At 43.6% G+C, this 19,824-nt stretch overlaps 3 non-coding genes across 3 annotated transcripts; all 3 read left to right on the top strand.

Moving 5' to 3' along the window:
• The first annotated feature begins 521 nt into the window (after positions 1-521).
• On the top strand, positions 522-640 carry LOC140491706 (5S ribosomal RNA). The gene has a single exon (XR_011963378.1). It is a non-coding gene; the product is annotated as a 5S ribosomal RNA (ribosomal RNA).
• Positions 641-10,943: 10,303 nt separating this feature from the next.
• On the top strand, positions 10,944-11,062 carry LOC140491740 (5S ribosomal RNA). The gene has a single exon (XR_011963411.1). It is a non-coding gene; the product is annotated as a 5S ribosomal RNA (ribosomal RNA).
• A 6,482-nt stretch (positions 11,063-17,544) lies between these two features.
• Positions 17,545-17,663, top strand: LOC140491705 (5S ribosomal RNA). The gene has a single exon (XR_011963377.1). It is a non-coding gene; the product is annotated as a 5S ribosomal RNA (ribosomal RNA).
• The last annotated feature ends 2,161 nt before the right edge of the window (positions 17,664-19,824 follow it).

Here is a 19,824-nt window from a genome sequence, read left to right as displayed (position 1 = left end):
ATGTCCTCTACCTTATAGGCACTGGACATCTCACCCACTTGCAAGTGTAAAATCAAGGACACTGCTGATTCAGATTTTGTCTCTGACTGCAATTATTGAGGTGTGTGAGCTTTGTTTCACACAGTACCAAGGGCCAGAGGCTTGTATATGAAGTTGGGCAAGAGCTGAGCCATGATGTTTGAATGGAGGCAGAGGTTGTAGGGGCTAAACAGCATTGTGGTGTGTGTATGTTGCTGTGGTTATAATTTGGAAAGGAGTTTATTTGTGAAGCAGTTTGGATGGGCATGTAATGAAATGGAGTGGAGTGAGTGTGAAAGAGTTGATCCTGTTGTGTAATAAACGTGTGTGTGTGTGTGTGTGTGTGTGTGTCTAGGGTGAAGTAGAGGAACTGAAGATGGAGATGGGAGAATAGAAAGGCAAAGGAAAAAGAAATGTTTTGGTGCAGGATGATTGAATGGCAAAATGTTGTTGTAAATGCAGCAGTGTGCGCCTTTAAGGAAGCAGAAATGGAAGCAGTCTGTGCCTACGGCCATACTAGTCTGAAAACGCCCGATCTCGTCTGATCTCGGAAGCTAAGCAGACTCAGGCCTGGTTAGTACTTGGATGGGAGACCGCCTGGGAATACCAGGTGCAGTAGGCTTTTGCAGCCACCAGAGGTTGCTCACAGCTTCGCACTCTCACACTTCCATTCATCAAGCAACGTCCTTTTAATTACTCACTCAGTCTCTCGGTCTCACTTTTTCTTGCCCAATTTCATTGTTCAGCTTCTTCCCCCAATACACAAACACATCATTACTGCTTGAGATTGGAGCAAACGCACCAGGAACACCAAAGCAGCAAGTATTTTATTGAAGAGCACAAACGGTGGTTTTTATTAAGTGATGCCTCACTTTCGATGATCACACTTCCCTGATCGCTGTCAGCGTTCCCCTGTTTTCTAACAATCGTCTAACTAGTGGTGTGGATAGGGTCTGAAAGCAACAACGTTGTGGTGAGGGCTTGTCAGGTGAAGGGTGTTTTACAATATCTGCACTCACCGGTCGAGTTCATACAACGGTGGATCGATATGGTTAAGGCAGGAAGAATGGGTCAGCAAACACAGCAAGTTCAATCATTGTAATGATGATTATTACACATCAGCAGCAAATAATAAGATAAGTGTAAAGAGTGAGTATTTAAAATGCCAGGTACAAAAATCAAGGCTTATTCTCTAACAGCCGAAGCCTTCACAAACAGATCGGCCTAATAATGGCACAAATGGTGATGAATGGTTCGATCTAATTGACATCACTGTGCCTTAGTTACAAGTTGACCAAGGTAGAGAAATAACATTTCCAGAGTGCAGACTATTAACAATAGTAAGGTGGAATTTGGAAAGAGGAGTAGCCCCTGTGGGATATAGGTAAATTAATGTTACTTCTGCAATTCCATCTTACAAAGTAAAATGAACTCACACCAGTGTGTAATTGTTTTAGCCAAGAGCTGAGTCAACAAGAATGGAAACGATGTGGAGGAAATATATAATTGTTTTTGTATTAGCTAAAACTGTATGTCAGAAGGTAGACATTATGGGCAAGTAGATAAGATGTTGTGAGGGGATGAAGTTAAGCTAGATACGCCTGTACAAACAGTAAGTATAAACATCTGCTTCCCACTTTTACAAAAACACAGGAACAAACCCCAATTAAAAGGGTCATAGGGATCAGAACGGCCTCGGGAAAGGCACAGATAATGATGAAGAAATAATATGCCTAACAATGACCTACAGCAGGATGAGGTCAAACAGCCTGGTGAGGCCAGAAATAAGCATTTTGTCACAGACAAGGCCGGATAAGGCAAGAGATAAACAGGGGTAATGGGGGCCGGTCTTAGGGAAGTGGAAGATGTAAACTGGGGAGGAGCAATGTAAAACAAAAGACATCAAATCATAAATGTTGTGTATGAATTGAATTTGGTGTGTGTATGTCCTCTACCTTTTAGGCACTGGACATCACACCCACTTGCAAGTGTAAAATAAATGGCACTACTGATTCAGATTTTGTCTCGGACTGCAATTATTGAGGTGTGTGAGCTTTGTTTCTCACAACTGGGGGCTGTCCGGGATGTTCTTCCATCGCCGGGGGGAGTGGCTGGCCTTGGACACTGGGAAGACGTGTCCCGTTCCCCATTGAGGAGCGGTCTCGTGTCCTGGTTTGGTCTGCTCCCTTGGGCGACTGGTACGAATCCCACAAGAGAGACATCTGAATCAGACAGTGATAGGAGCTCGATCGACAATACGGCACAAAGGGGCCAGGCAACTCTGTGCACAGACCAAGGTAAGAAACCTGACTTTTAAGTATTGCCTTGGTGGCCGGGATTAAGTTTTAGTAGTTAATAAGGGACTAACGAAGGAACTCAATATGGGTTGTGCCGTGGGTAAGGAAAAAGCCTCTGGGAAAAGAAAAGAAGGAAAAAGCAATGGAATTGGAGGCGGGGTCCCTTACAACATACCTCCAGAAAGTCCTTTGGGGAGGATGTTGTGGAATTGGGAAAATAATACTTGTACAGGGGAAAAAGATGATTAAATATTGTTGCTTCGTATGGACTAAGGAATCCATTCTTCGTCCCGCCTCTTCTGGCCAAAATACAGGTCGGACAAAGACTGGGTTTGTAAATATCTGAATTTATTTGTCAATGAGAGAGAGAGAGAGAGAGAGAGAGAGAGAGAGAGAATGAAAAGAGCTGTACAGCTGGTAGAAAGTTTAACCCTTTGTGATTTGGTTTGAATGCACATTTGTTTGTTGGTGATTGAATGTTTGCGTTTTATTCCCTGGAGCTTGAGTTCCGGGACTGTTTTGAATCTGATTTTTATTATGGAAACTTAACATGATTTCTTTAAAGGTGAAGGATTCTATAGAGATTATGAAAAAAAAAGAATGATAACTCCTGTTCTTTTTACAGGTCATAACTGCCTTACTATCAGTTTCTAACTAATCTCTTTTATCTTTACATAAAAGCGATTTATGGAGGACAGTTGAAGTTTCAGTTCAACATTAGATTGTAGTAAAAACAAAATTCTATGGTTAATATCTGTGACCTTGGATTCGGCCATTGTTCATGCATTAGAAGTTTTTGTTAAACTTGAATAGACAAATTCTTTTAAGGCAGCTCGGATTATTTCACGACCTATAGTATTGTAATTGAGCAATGATTGGTCAGCACTACTTAAGAAAACTAATTTTGGATTTAAATTAAGGGACTAAAACTGGGTGAGTACAGTGGATTTCAAAATTGAGAAGTGTATGCATTTTACATTTTGAATATTAAATACTGAATAAATGAACGTAAATATATAAATATATTTACAAAGTTTGGAACAGGCTTTAAGGTTAGTCAAGCATGAATTGATGAATTGGTGTTTGAAGTTATGGGGAGCTAGAAATACTGCAATATTTCTTTAAAAAAGAAAAAGGGGAAGAACGTAATGACTTATCCCCTTCGGGAGGTACCAATAGGGGACAAAGAGATTGGGTTTGTAAGTGTCCCCCTCAGCAGTGGGGAGGTCAGAACATTTAAAGAAATGAAGGTCCTGGTTGAGGATCCGGTAGGGCTGTCTGAACAAATTGATCAATTTTTGGGGCCCAGTCTGTATACCTGGGCTGGGTTAATGTCTATTTTGAATATACTATTTACTGGGGAAGAAAGGGGACTTATATGGGGAGCAGCCATTAAAATATGGGACAGGGAACACCCCATTCGAGATGGGGATGCTGGACAGGGAGAGGTGAAGTTTCCCCTCAGAGACCCCCAGTGGGAAAACCAAAACCCAGAGCATAGAGAAGAAATGAGGGAATTGAAAGACCTGATTCTAAAAGGAATAAGAGAGGCAGTTCCAAAGTCACAGAATTTGACGAAAGCCTTTGAAGTTAGACAGGAGAAAGGTGAGACTCCCTCAGCTTTCTTGCAAAGATTAAGAGACTCAATGCGGAAATATTCTGGAATGAACCCTGAGGACCCAGTGGCACAGGGTCTTTTGAAAGTACATTTTGTGACAAAGGCATGGCCAGACATACAGAGAAAGATACAGAAGATAGAAGGGTGGAGTGAAAAGCCATTAGATGAATTGTTAAGAGAGGCACAGAAAGTGTTTGTAAAGAGAGAGGATGAGAGACAGAAACAGAAGGTGAAAATGATGGTAGCTGCGGTTGATGAGGTAGTTAAGAAAAGAATGGAACCGATAGTGACCAACCGGAGCGGTGCGTGGCAGCATGTCGGACAGAGAGGACAAGGGGGAGCGTTTGATAGAGGGTTCGAGCGACAGGGGCAGAGCTGGAGGTCTCCACAGGCAGGATGCTATTATTGCGGAAAGATAGGGCACTTTAAGCGGGAATGTCCTGCTCTGAAAAGGGAAGAGAGGGCAATTCCGCTTATGAATTTTGAAGAATAGGAGTGTCAGGGGTTCCTGCCCTCGGGGGCCCACCAGGAACCCTTGATAAACCTGAAGGTGGGACCCTGTAGGGAAGAGGTCGTCTTCCTAGTAGATACTGGGGCAGCACGGTCATCGCTGAATGTTAAACCAAAGAAAGTAGGAATGTCAACACAGTCAATTACTGTTTCGGGGGTAAAAGGGGAAGGATTTACTGTTCCAGTAGTTGAACCTATGATGATAGAAGGTCCTAAGGATAGGGTCGCAGGGGAACTGTTGTATATCCCTGATATAGGAAGTAACTTATTAGGGAGAGACTTAATTATCCTCTTAGAACTGGGGATTGGAATTCAGGAAAAAGAATTAGTTGTACAAAAGGCAATGTTGACAAAGGATGTGGAGAGAGAGATAGACCCTATTGTATGGGCTAGGGAAGGGAATTGTGGAAAACTACAGATCCCTCCCCTTGAAGTAAATTTTAAAAAAAAGGAAAAAGGGGACGTTGTCTGTGAACGACAATATCCCATTTCCATAGAAGGTAAACGAGGACTGCAGCCAGTAATTGAAGGATTGATTAGAGATGGACTGTTGGAGCCATGTATGTCTCCTTATAATACCCCAATACTACCAGTGCGGAAATCCGATGGAACTTATCGATTGGGGCAGGATTTGAGAACATTAAATCGAATAGTACAGATCAGGCACCCAGTGGTGCCAAACCCCTATACCTTATTAAGTGAGATCCCTCATGACCACAAATGGTTTAGTGTGATAGATTTAAAGGATGCCTTTTGGGCTTGTCCCTTGGCAGAGGAAGGTAGGAATTTGTTTGCCTTTGAGTGGGAAGACCCTAAGACAGGACAGAAACAGCAATACCGGTGTACTGTGCTCCCCCAGGGTTTTACGGAATCCCCGAATTTATTTGGACAGATGTTAGAACAAACGTTGGAGAAATTTAGCAGCCCCAAGGGGACCACCCTGTTGCAGTATGTAGACGACCTCTTAGTAACAGGAAAAAGAAGAGAAAGAGTAGTAGAAGCCACTAACAAATTATTGAATTTCCTGGGTCAGCAGGGACTGAGAGTATCTAAAAACAAACTACAATATGTGGAGCAAGAAGTGAAATACTTGGGACATTTAGTTAGTGAGGGAAAGCGAAAGATAAGCCCGGAACGGATAGAGGGATTAGTGGGGATGTCACTGCCCAGCACTAAACGGGAGTTACGCAAATGTTTGGGTCTAACGGGTTATTGCAGATTGTGGATTGATCCCTATGCACAGAAGACGAAGAAATTATATCTCAAACTATTAGAGGGGGAACCAAAATGTCTAAGTTGGGATGATGATGAAAAAGAACTAGTTGAGAAACTCAAGAGATCTGACCCATGCCCCCGTGTTAGCCTTCCCTTCTCTAGATAAACCTTTCAATCTCTTTGCTACCGTGGATAAGGGAGCAGCTTTGGGAGTATTGACCCAGAGGTGGGGAGGAATGAGACAACCAGTAGCATATCTTTCGAAGCTACTGGATCCAGTATCCCGGGGGTGGCCTGAGTGTGTGCAGGCCGTGGCTGCCACTGCACTGTTGGTGGAGGAAAGCAGAAAGCTTACATTTGGGGGAGCCCTAATAGTAAGCACTCCACACCAAGTGAGAACAATCCTAAACCAAAAAGCTGGGCGATGGTTGACAGACTCGCGGATTCTGAAACATGAGGCAATATTAATAGAAAAGGATGATCTAGTGTTGGTCACGGACAATTGTTTAAATCCAGCTGCCTTTCTTTGGAAAGGGGAAGGAGACTCTCCTCAGAATCCAGGGCACGATTGCCTTGACATTATAGAATACCAAACCAAGGTCCGCATGGACCTGAGAGATGTTCCACTTCATGCAGAGGCTAGACCTTTTATAGACGGATCATCCCGGGTGACTGAAGGGAAAAGACATAATGGGTATGCAGTCGTAGTTGGGACAAACAGTAGTGTGGTGGAGGCAGGACGGTTGCCAAATGGGTGGTCAGCTCAGACATGTGAACTCTATGCATTGGAAAGAGCCCTTAGGACATTGGAGAATAAAGAGGGAACAGTATACATTGACTCTGAATATGCATTTGGTGTTGTGCACACTTTCGGTAAGATATGGCAGGAACGACGGCTGATCAATAGCCGAGGGAAAGAATTAGTACATGAAGAATTGATTAAACGAGTCTTGGAGTCCCTATTACTTCCCCGACAAATAGCAGTAGTGCATGTAAATGGTCATCAGAAAGGAAATGAACTAGAAGTTAGGGGAAATAGATTAGCCGATGAAGTGGCTAAGGAAGCAGCCCTGAACCCACAAGAAGTGGTGATCCATTCCCTAATACCAACTGTTCCAGGTCCTCGGGAAGCTCCTATATTTACTGAAAGCGAAGAAAATGAATTGAGAGATTTAGGAGCTGTAAAAACAGCAGACGGGCATTGGAGGTTACCTGATGGGAGGAGAATGTTAAACAAAATGATGATGCGAGAGATTATGGCTGTCCTACACCAAGGCAGCCATTGGGGAGTACAAGCAATGTGTGATTTAGTTCTTAGGGAATATGGATGTAAAGGAATATATACAATTGCTAAACAAATATGTGAGGGATGTATCATATGCAGAAAGGTAAATAAGAAAGTTAATAAGAAAGGTAAATAAGACCTAGGATTGAGACCTTTCCAGAGTATACAAGTAGATTATACTGAACTCCCCAGGGTAGGGAGACTAAAATATATGCTAGTCATAGTAGATCATCCATCTGGTTGGGTTGAGGCATACCCCCGAGCTACCATCACTGTGAGTGGAGTGTCTAAAACAATATTGGAGCACATAATTCCCCGATATGGGCTCGTGAACCATATTGATTCCGACCAAGGAACTCACTTTACCCCCGGTAACACTTTAGAGGTAATGAAAGGGTTGGGAATTTCCTGGGAGTTCCATACTCCTTGGCACCTGCCATCATCGGGAAGGGTTGAGAGAATGAACCAAACACTCAAACGACAGCTCTCTAAATTGATCATAGAAACCACACTCCCTTGGACCAAATGTTGACCTATAGCTCTCTTGTGAGTACGAACAGCCCCAAGGAAAGATTTGGGACTATCCCCCTATGAAATCTTATTTGGATTACCTTACTTGGGAACGAATGGAGAATTGGCAATTCCCGAAACTAAAGAGTTGTTCTTAAAGAAGTATATACTGGGCTTGTCCTCCTCTTTGTCTTTCCTCAGGAAACAGGGTTTATTGGCACAGACTCCACCCCTTGAATTCACCGTTCATCCCAACCAGCCGGGCGATTGAATCTTAGTAAAATCATGGACAGAGACTAAATTACAGCCGGACTGGGAAGGGCCGTACCAGGCTCTTTTGACTACCGAAACGGCAATAAGGACGGTGGGGAAAGGCTGGACTCGCTACACTCGGATCAAAGGGCCAGTGGAATCTCCAGTTGAGGAAGTCTGGACAGCCGAATCAACGCAAGACCCGCTGAAACTCAGACTAAAGAGACTTTGAATAACTCATTATACAGTGGCGACGCGAGCGTGGGATTATTTCTGTAAGATTGTATATTAAGTCTTTTTGGTGCTTCAGCATGATGTTTAGAATAATGGGAATGCTGCTAGAATTATGATGCTAGCCCTTTTAGTGTTGGGATTTCGTCAAATATCATTTTCATATGTATTATTAACGGTTCCTGAATTTGATCATCCACAAGTAATAGACACTGATGTATGCAGTTAGTAAATTGTGGGGATGTAGATAATCAGAGACAGTACCGCAGCTCTGAGATACATCTTAAGTCCTATGGGGATGGCCTTGGGGATGGTACTTAGTATAATGGTCTCGTCACAGTACACCGGGCCCCCTTCCGACCAGCTCGTGATTGTCCTGATAAAAAGTGTAACCCAATATACCTAACGATAAGGAAAACCACATGGCATGAATCAATCCTGGGGGGGGGGCACCTATGAGATACAATGAAATGAAACGTTTGGGATAGAAATAAAAGCAAATGGGAAGGATTTCTTGGGCTATTGTTTTCAAATTAGCGAAGGACGGGGAAAACGGGTAGAACTACTGGGTAAGAAGATACAATCTTTCACCCCTCCCGATGATCCTGAAGTAGTAAAATTTATAGAGGTAAAGGACTTGAAACAGACCATTGAAATAGAAACTGGGTACGGGGATGCAAATGCCTGGGTTGAATGGGTAAAGTATACTGTGAAAAGTCTGAACAAAAGCAATTGCTATGCATGCGCCTCCAGTCGGCCAGTGGCCCAGGGGGTTCCCTTCCCGCTCGGGTGGAAGGGGGACAGGAAGGGCATGAAATGTATGATAGCCCTGTATCAGGATGAGACTGCATGGAATGATAGGAATTGTACCTCCCCTATCTCTGATGTTCCCTCCCTTGGAGAAGAAAGATGCAAAAGCTCCCCCCCTGTTTTCTGCCGCAGTTGGAAATCACACCTCGTGTGTGCGTAGACAAGGTACAAGTCGGTCGAATGATTTGGGGGAGCTGAAATTATGTACAGAAATTAAGAGTGTTACCGAAACGGAGAAGGGAGGGAACTACTCAGCATTGAAGGTTCCCCGAGCGGATCTGTGGTGGGACTGTGGAGGCAAAATATTGAGACCCACGCTACCTCCAGATTGGAGAGGGATATGTGCAATTGTACAATTGGCAATTCCATTTACCCTGGCATTTGAGAAGGAAAAGATAGGTGGGAAGAAGCGAAGGGGTAAGAGATTACTGTTAGACACTTCTTTCGATGACAGGATTTATCTCGATTCGGTCGGAGTCCCTAGGGGGGTACCTGATCAATCCAAGGGTCGTAACCAGATTGCAGCAGGCTTTGAGTCAGCTCTCTTCTGCTGGGTAACAATTAATAAAAATGTAGATTGGATAAATTACATTTTCTATAATCAACAGCGATTTATAACTTATACAAGAGATGTGGTTAAAGGACTATCAGACCAGCTTGATGCGACAAGTAGGATGGCATGGGAAAATAGAATGGCCCTTGATAGGATTTTAGCAGAAAAAGGGGGTGTGTGTGATGTTAGGAGGAAGTTGTTGTACCATTATTCCTAATAACACTGCACCTGATGGTTCAATTACTCTGGTCTTAAGAGGATTGACTACCTTAGCAGAGGAATTGGCTGAGAATGCAGGAGTAGACACATCTCTCACAGGATGGCTTGAGTCCTGGATTGGAAGGCAGAAGGGGATGGTGGTTTCTATCCTTACTTCCCTGATAGTAGTAGTCGGGGTATTGGTGGCCATTGGCTGTTGTATCATACCCTGTATACGAGGGCTCACCCAAAGACTGATTGAAACAGCCTTGATGAAACAGGTGCCCCTAAAAGAAAAATGCAGAAGATAACAAATAGTAATTAAAAGAAAAGGGGGAAATTGTGGGATATAGGTAAATTAATGTTACATCTGCAATTCCATTTTACAAAGTAAAGTGAACTCACACCAGCGTGTAATTGTTTTTGCCACGAGCTGAGTAAACAAGAATGGAAACGATGTGGAGGAAATATATAATTGTTTTTGTATTAGCTAAAATTGTATGTTAGAATGAGATGTGCCATTAAAACGTTACGGGCAAATAGATAAGATGTTGTGAGGGGATGAAGTTAAGCTAGATACGCCTGTACAAACAGTAGGTATAAACATCTGCTTCCCACTTTTACAAAAACACAGGAACAAACCCCAATTAAAAGGGTCATAGGGATCAGAACGGCCTCGGGAAAGGCACAGATGAAGGGGGTAGATAATGATGAAGAAAGAATCTGCCTAACGATGACCTACAGCAGGATGAGGTCAAACAGGCTTGTGAGGCCAGGAATAAGCATTTTGTCACAGACAAGGCCGGATAAGGCAAGAGATAAACAGGGGTAAAGGGGGTCGGTCTTAGGGAAGTGGAAGATGTAAACAGGGGAGGAGCAATGTAAAACAAAAGACATCAAATCATACATAATATTTATATGAATTGAACTTGGTGTGTATGTCCTCTACCTTATATGCACTGGACATCTCACCCACTTGCAAGTGTAAAATAAAGGACACTGCTGATTCAGATTTTGTCTCGGACTGCAATTATTGAGGTGTGTGAGCTTTGTTTCTCAAAGGTACCAAGGGCCAGAGGCTTGTATATGAAGTTGGGCAAGAGCTGAGCCATGATGTTTGAATGGAGGCAGAGGTTGTAGGGGCTAAACAGCGTTGTGGTGTGTGTATGTTGCTGTGGTTATAATTTGGAAAGGAGTTTATTTGTGAAGCAGTTTGGATGGGCATGTAATGAAATGGAGTGGAGTGAGTGTGAAAGAGTTGATCCTGTTGTGTAATAAACGTGTGTGTGTGTGTCTAGGGTGAAGTAGAGGAACTGAAGATGGAGATGGGAGAATAGAAAGGCAAAGGAAAAAGAAATGTTTTGGTGCAGTATGATTGAATGGCAAAATGTTGTTGTAAATGCAGCAGTGTGCGCCTTTAAGGAAGCAGAAATGGAAGCAGTCTGTGCCTACGGCCATACTAGTCTGAAAACGCCCGATCTCGTCTGATCTCGGAAGCTAAGCAGACTCAGGCCTGGTTAGTACTTGGATGGGAGACTGCCTGGGAATACCAGGTGCAGTAGGCTTTTGCAGCCACCAGAGGTTGCTCACAGCTTCGCACTCTCACACTCCCATTCATCAAGCAACGTCCTTTTAACTACTCGCTTCGTCTCACTTTTTCTTGCCCAATTTCATTGTTCAACTTCTTCCCCCAATACACAAACACATCATTACTGCTTGAGATTGGAGCAAACGCACCAGGAACACCAAAGCAGCAAGTATTTTATTGAAGAGCACAAACCGTGGTTTTTATTAAGTGATGCCTCACTTTCGATGATCACACTTCCCTGATCGATGTCAGCGTTCCCCTGTTTTCTAACAATCGTCTAACTAGTGGTGTGGATAGGGTCTGAAAGCAACAACGTTGTGGTGAGGGCTTGTCAGGTGAAGGGTGTTTTACAATATCTGCACTCACCGGTCGAGTTCATACAACACTGGATCGATATGGTTACGGCAGGAAGAATGGGTCAGCAAACACAGCAAGTTCAATCCTTGTAATGATGATTATTACACATCAGCAGCAAATAATAAGATAAGTGTAAAGAGTGAGTATTTAAAATGCCAGGTACAAAAATCAAGGCTTATTCTCTAACAGCCGAAGCCTTCACAAACAGATCGGCCTAATAATGGCACAAATGGTGATGAATATTTCGATCTAATTGACATCACTGTGCCTTAGTTACAAGTTGACCAAGGTAGAGAAATAACATTTCCAGAGTGCAGACTATTAGCAATAGTAAGGTAGGATTTGGAAAGAGGAGTAGCCCCTGACATTTAAGGATGACAGAAGGACGTTCGTGAGTAAGGATATTACTTTGGAAATCTTAACCGTGCACTAAGATAATCATACAATTTGAAGACACTGTCAAGATGCTTTGAGGAAAGGGAACTCCTGTTGGACTAAATACAAGAGAATGTTGTGTTCATTAACAGTCGGGTGGATAAAGCAGAAGCAATAGGTGCCAATGACTTGGATTTTCAGACTGTATTTCCTATAATTTCAGACTGAGATGAGGTGAACTTTCGACAGTTATTGTGTTGTTAATCTTTAGAATGATATTCTCCAGAGAGTGGTGTGGGTTCTACTGTTGAGGATACTTCAGTGTCAGTGTATGGGGTTTTGATATCTCAGGGAATTCTGAAAGGGAGGTGCAGTTGAGGTGCATCGATGGTCATCAGTTTGAATGGTGGAGCTCTCTGGTGTGAGATATTGACCGCGGAGAGTGTGCTGCAGATTGAGCAAAGCAAAAGGTGGTCTCCAGAAGGATAATTGTGAAGACCGAGGTTATAGGATAGTGGTATAGGACGGATATGGAAAATGGCAGAGGTGGTGGAGTAGCCTCCATGATGAGAAACAAAATTCTGTCAATGATGAGGGAGGACATAATGAAGGAAACGCATTCAGTGGAGACCGTGTGGGTGGAACTGAGGAATAGTCAAAATCCTAAAATTGTAATGGGTGTTATGTACAGACCGCCTGGTAGCAGCTCTGAAGTCCTGGATGGTAAAAATGCACAAAACTAGGCAATATGTAACAAAGTAAAAACAATGACAGCAGATGCTGAAAACCAAATACTGGATTAGTGGTGCTGGAAGAGCACAGCAGTTCAGGCAGCATCCAATATGTAACAAAGCCAGAGTGCTACTCATGAGGGATTTTAACGTGAACACAGATTTAGAGGTAGTCAAGCATTTGTCAGAAAGGTAGTGCATGTCTGGTGTATTGCCGGTACTGTTTCTCACTGCATTATGTCCTATATGCTTCATGTGGACAAGCAGTATTGGATTTAGTAATGAGTAATGATTTGGAATTAATGAGTGAGCTAGTTGTGCGTGCCCACTTATCATATAGCGATGATAGCACTATCAAGTTCAAGGCAGTGTTTGAAAGCACAAAGCATGTATCTGCTGTATTTGGTAACGAACCGGGACAAGTGATGGGCTTGTTAGTGGATCAACATTTTGGTGATGGTGACCACAGTTCTGTGACTTTCACCTTGGTTATGGAGAGAGATAGGTGCGTGCAACAGGGTAGGTTTTACAATTGGGGGAAGGGTAAATACGATGTTGTAAGACAGGATCTGAGGAGCATAAGTTGGGGACATAGGCTGTCAGGGAAGGATGTTGTGGAAATGTGGAGCTTTTTCAAGGAACAGATACGACATGTATGTACCTGTCAGGCAGGAAAGAGATGGTCGTGTGAGGGAACCTTGGTTGACAAGGGAGGTTGAATGTCTTGTAAGGAGGAAGGAGGCTTACATAAGGTTGAGGAATTGAGGTTCAGAGAGCGTTGGAGGGATACAGGATAGCCAGGCGGGAGCTGAAGAAAGGGATTAGGAGAGCTAAGAGAGGTCATGAAAAATCTTTGGCGGCTAGGATCAAGGATAACCCCAAGGCCTTTTATGCGTATGTGAGAAACATGAGAATGGCGAGAACGAGGGTAGGTCCGATCAAGGACAGCAGTGGAAGACTGTGTATTGAGTCGGAAGTGATAGCAGAGCTCTTGAATGAGTACTTTTCTTCAGTATTTACAAATGAGAGGGACCATATTGTTGAAGAGGAGAGTGTGAAACCGAGTGGTAAACTAGAGGAGATACTTGTTAGGAAGGAAGATGTGTTGGGCATTTTGAACAACTTGAGGATAGACAAGTCCCCCGGGCCTGACGGGATATATCCTAGGATTATGTGGGAAGCAAGAGAGGAAATTTCAGAACCGTTGGCAATGATCTTTTTGTCTTCACTGTCAACGGGGGTGGTACCAGGGAACTGGAGAGTGGCGAATGTTATGCCCTTGTTCAAAAAAGGGAATAGGGATAACCCCGGGAATTACAGGCCAGTTAGTCTTACTTCGGTGGTAGGCAAAGTAATGGAAAGGGTACTGAAGGATAGGATTTATGAGTATCTGGAAAGACACTGCTTGATTAGGGATAGCCAGCACAGATTTGTGAAGGGTAGGTCTTGCCTTACAAGTCTTATTGAATTCTTTGAGGAGGTGACCAAGCATGTGGATGAGGGTAGAGCAGTGGATGTAGTGTACGTGGATTTTAGTAAGGCATTTGATAATGTTCCCCATGGTAGGCTTATGCGGAAAGTCAGGAGGCATGGGATAGAGGGAAATTTTGGCCAGTTGGATAGAGAACTGGCTAACAGGTCGAAGTCAGAGAGTGGTGGTAGATGGTAAATATTCAGCCTGGAGCCTAGTTACAAGTGGAGTTCCGCAGGGATCAGTTCTGGGTCCTCTGCTGTTTGTAATTTTTATTAATAACTTGGAAGAGGCAGTCAATGGGTGGGTCAGTAAATTTGCAGATGATACGAAGATTGGTGGAGTTGTGGATAGTGAGGAGGGCTGTTGTCGGCTGCAAAGGGACTTAGATATGATGCAGAGCTGGGCTGAGGAGTGGCAGATGGAGTTCAACCCTGTCAAGTGTGAGGTTGTCCATTTTGGAAGTACAAATAAGAATGCGGAATACAGGGTTAATGGTAGGGTTCTTAGTAAGGTGGAGGAACAGAGGGATCTTGGGGTCTATGTTCATAGATCTTTTGAAAGTTGCCACTCAGGTGGATAGAGCTTGTAAGAAGGCCTATGGTGTATTAGCGTTCATTAGCAGAAGGATTGAGTTCAAGAGTCGTGAAGTGATGTTGCAGCTGTACAGGACCTTGGTGAGGCCACATTTGGAGGACTGTGTGCAGTTCTGGTCGCCTCACTTTCGGAAAGATGTGGAAGCTTCGGAGAGAGTGCAGAGAAGACTTACCAGGATGTTGCCTGGAATGGAGAATAGGTCATACGAGGATAGGTTGAGAGTGCTAGGCCTTTTCTCATTGGAACGGTGAAGGATGAGGGGTGACTCGATCGAGATTTATGAGGTGATCAGGGGAATAGATAGAGTAGACAGAGACATTTTCCCCAGGTACAACAGAGTGTTACAAGGCGACATAAATTTAAGGTGAAGGGTGGAAGGTGTAGGGGGGATGTCAGGGGTAGGTTCTTTACCCAGAGAGTGGTGGGGGCATGGAATGCACTGCCTGTGGGAGTGGCAGAGTCAGAATCATTGGTGACCTTTAAGCGGCAATTGGATAGGTGCTTAAGCTAGGACAAATGTTCGGCACAACATTGTGGGCTGAAGAGCCTGTTCTGTGCTGTGTTGTTCTATGTTCTATGCTGCTGGAGTTGGAGAGTTCGGTAAAGCCGCCTTGACTGAGATGAGACAGAGACCGTCCACAATAAGGTGGGAAAATCTGCTGATGGCTAAAAGAACTGAAGATGACGGGAGGATGTTTAAAGAAACATTGAAGACAATAGGAAACCAGTTGATACCCCTGAGAGGGAAAGCTCTGCTTCACAGAAGAAAACAGTCATGGACAAAAATATCAGCATAGATCCTGCTGATTGGGAAAGATCCAGAGAGCAGGAAAGACACAAAGCAGTGTAAAAGAGCTCCCAAAAGGAATTTTGATCGGAATCTTTCCAGGGACATCAAAATCGAGAAGAAATGTTCCGCTGCCCTAAAGGGAAAGCGGGTGGTCAGGAGAAGGTGGGGACATTGTAAATGGTCGAGATGTTCCATCATTCCCCTTACCTCGGTATTTTCAGGAGAAAAGGAGGATAGCTTGCCAGAAGTCCCGGTGAAATGAAAAGTGGATCGGGAAAAGCAACCAAATAAAATGAAGGTGAATAAAACATCGATAATGAGGAAATGACTGGAATCAAAGGGTGACAAATGCCTGGGATTAGGCGGGTTCCATCGGTGGGTGTTAAAACAAATCGACAAGCGCCTCATAGAATCCCGAACTGTAATCGTTCAGAATTCCCGAGATCCAGGAGTCGCCCCTCCGGATTGGATTGTTGCACATGTCAGTCGCGCTTTTTAAGAGAGGAGAACCCGGAAAACTCGGGAATTGCAGAGCATGGAGCTTAGCACCTATGGCAGGGAATTTGTTGGAGTCTATAATCAAGGCTGGGATAAGTGAGCACCTCAAATTGTTGAGTTAACCAGGGAGAGCCACATGACAGGTAGGTCGTGCCTGACAAATTCATTGCAGAGGGTTTGAAGAGGGGACTAAGGTAGCTGTCAGGGAATAATGTCCATAGATGTTGTTTACATGGACTTCGAGAATGCATTTGACAAAGCCCACTTAAGTAGGTAGAAGCCAAGAGAATTGAGGGCAAATTCCTGACAGGGCTCGGAGATTGTTTGAGAGGCAGGCGCCAGAAAGGAGAGAGAATGGGTAGGTAGTCAATTGGCAGGATGGAACCAGTTATGTCTCACACGGACTTGTGTTAGGGCCTCAATTATTGATGTTATTTGTTGAGGGAATGGATAATGGCACAGGAAGTCATATCATAATTTGTGGCTGCATAAATTAGGCTGTATTGTAGACAGTGTAGATGACAGCATAAAATTGCAAGGGGATATTGATAGATTAAGTCAATAAGCAAAACTGTGGCAAAAGCATTTGAATGAAAGCAATAGTGAGGCTATCCATTTTTGGATCAAGAAGGGACAGATCAAGGTATTTTTCTGGATGGTATGAAGTGCATGTCCAAGGAGACTTGGGGTTTAAGGTGCACACAACTTTAAAATGTCACGGACACGTACAGAAAATAATCCAGAAAGCGAACAGATTGCTGTCCTTTTTAAGTAGAGGACTGGAGTAGAAGGATGCCGAAGTTATGCTGCAGTTCTACAAAACCCTGGTTAGATAGACCCCACTTGGAGTACTGTGAGCGGATCTGGGCCGCACACCTTCTGAAAGGAGTAGAATATTGATTGACAAGAATGATACCTGGACTTGCATGGTTAAGATGGAAGGAGAGATCATATCATTTAGGCCTGTGGTCTGTAGAATTGAGAATGTTAATGGGTGGTGTGATGAAAGTCTCGAAGACATGAATAGGAAAAGAGAAGGTGGATAACGATAAATGATTTCTACTGGTTGGGGATTGTAGAATGAAGGAACATAACGTGAGACTTAGGGCCAGAGGGTTGCATAGAGATGTGAGGAAGCCATCGTGCACACATCGGATGGTGGATTTTAGCCATAATTTTCTGACAAAGCGCAGTGGATGCTGGATGAGTTGTTCTATTGAAATGTGAGGGAAATAAATGTTTGTGAAGCAAAGGTACCAAGGGCCAGAGGCTTGTATATGAAGTTGGGCAAGAGCTGAGCCATGATGTTTGAATGGAGGCAGAGGTTGTAGGGGCTAAACAGCGTTGTGTGTGTACGTTGCTGTGGTTATAATTTGGAAAGGAGTTTATTTGTGAAGCAGTTTGGATGGGCATGTAATGAAATGGAGTGGAGTGAGTGTGAAAGAGTTGATCCTGTTGTGTAATAAACGTGTGTGTGTGTGTGTGTGTCTAGGGTGAAGTAGAGGAACTGAAGATGGTGATGGGAAAATAGAAAGGTAAAGGAAAAAGAAATGTTTTTGTGCAGTACGATTGAATGGCAAAATGTTGTTGTAAATGCAGCAGTGTGCGCCTTTAAGGAAGCAGAAATGGAAGCAGGCTGTGCCTACGGCCATACTAGTCTGAAAACGCCCGATCTCGTCTGATCTCGGAAGCTAAGCAGACTCAGGCCTGGTTAGTACTTGGATGGGAGACCGCCTGGGAATACCAGGTGCAGTAGGCTTTTGCAGCCACCAGAGGTTGCTCACAGCTTCGCACTCTCACACTCCCATTCATCAAGCAACGTCCTTTTAACTACTCACTCAGTCTCTCGGTCTCACTTTTTCTTGCCCAATTTCATTGTTCAACTTCTTCCCCCAATACACAAACACATCATTACTGCTTGAGATTGGAGCAAACGCACCAGGAACACCAAAGCAGCAAGTATTTTATTGAAGAGCACAAACCGGTGGTTTTTGTTAAGTGATGCCTCACTTTCGATGATCACACTTCCCTGATCGCTGTCAGCGTTCCCCTGTTGTCTAACTAGTGGTGTGGATAGGGTCTGAAAGCAACAACGTTGTGGTGAGGGCTTGTCAGGTGAAGGGTGTTTTACAATATCTGCACTCACCGGTCGAGTTCATACAACACTGGATCGATATGGTTAAGGCAGGAAGAATGGGTCAGCAAACACATCAAGTTCAATCCTTGTAATGATGATTATTACACATCAGCAGCAAATAATAAGATAAGTGTAAAGAGTGAGTATTTAAAATGCCAGGTACAAAAATCAAGGCTTATTCTCTAACATCCGAAGCCTTCACAAACAGATCGGCCTAATAATGGCACAAATGGTGATGAATATTTCGATCTAATTGACATCACTGTGCCTTAGTTACAAGTTGACCAAGGTAGAGAAATAACATTTCCAGAGTGCAGACTACTAACAGTAGTAAGGTGGGATTTGGAAAGAGGAGTAGCCCCTGACATTTAAGGATGACAGAAGGACATTAGTGAGTAAGGATATTACTTTGGAAATCTTAACCGTGCACTAAGATAATCATACCATTTGAAGACACTGTCAAGATGCTTTGAAGAAAGGGAATTCCTGTTGGACTAAATGCAAGAGAATGTTGTGTTCATTAACAGTCGGGTGGATAAAGCAGAAGCAATAGGTGCCAATGACTTGGATTTTCAGACTGTATTTCCTATAATTTCAGACTGAGATGAGGTGAACTTTCGACAGTTATTGTGTTGTTAATCTTTAGAATGATATTCTCCAGAGAGTGGTGTGGGTTCTACTGTTGAGGATACTTCAGTGTCAGTGTATGGGGTTTTGATATCTCAGGGAATTCTGAAAGGGAGGTGCAGTTGAGGTGGATCGATGGTCATCAGTTTGAATGGTGGAGCTCTCTGGTGTGAGATATTGACCGCGGAGAGTGTGCTGCAGATTGAGCAAAGCAAAAGGTGGTCTCCAGAAGGATAATTGTGAAGACCGAGGTTATAGGATAGTGGTATAGGACGGATATGGAAAATGGCAGAGGTGGTGGAGTAGCCTCCATGATGAGAAACAAAATTCTGTCAATGATGAGGGAGGACATAATGAAGGAAACGCATTCAGTGGAGACCGTGTGGGTGGAACTGAGGAATAGTCGAAATCCTAAAATTGGAATAGGTGTTATGTACAGACCGCCTGGTAGCAGCTCTGAAGTCCTGGATGGTAAAAATGCACAAAACTAGGCAATATGTAACAAAGTAAAAACAATGACTGCAGATGCTGAAAACCAAATACTGGATTCGTGGTGCTGGAAGAGCACAGCAGTTCAGGCAGCATCCAATATGTAACAAAGCCAGAGTGCTACTCATGAGGGATTTTAACGTGAACACAGATTTAGAGGTAGTCAAGCATTTGTCAGAAAGGTAGTGCATGTCTGGTGTATTGCCGGTACTGTTTCTCACTGCATTATGTCCTATATGCTTCATGTGGACAAGCAGTATTGGGTTTAGTAATGAGTAATGATTTGGAATTAATGAGTGAGCTAGTTGTGCGTGGCCACTTATCATAGAGCGATAATAGCACTATCAAGTTCAAGGCAGTGTTTGAAAGCACAAAGCATGTATCTGCTGTATTTGGTAACGAACTGGAACAAGTGATGGGCTTGTTAGTGGGTGAACATTTTGGTGATGGTGACCACAATTCTGTGACTTTCACCTTTGTTATGGAGAGAGATAGGTGCGTGCAACAGGGTAGGTTTTACAACTGGGGGAAGGGTAAATACAATGTTGTAAGACAGGATCTGAGGAGCATAAGTTGGGAGCATAGGCTGTTCGGGAAGGATGTCGTGGAAATGTGGAACTTTTTCAAGGAACAGATACGACATGTCCTTGATATGTATGTACCTGTC

Source organism: Chiloscyllium punctatum, chromosome 19 (assembly GCF_047496795.1).
Source record: "Chiloscyllium punctatum isolate Juve2018m chromosome 19, sChiPun1.3, whole genome shotgun sequence".
Taxonomy (NCBI): Eukaryota; Metazoa; Chordata; class Chondrichthyes; order Orectolobiformes; family Hemiscylliidae; genus Chiloscyllium; species Chiloscyllium punctatum.
The sequence above is the reverse complement of the archived record's forward strand: the minus strand, read 5'-3'. Positions and strand labels throughout refer to the sequence as shown.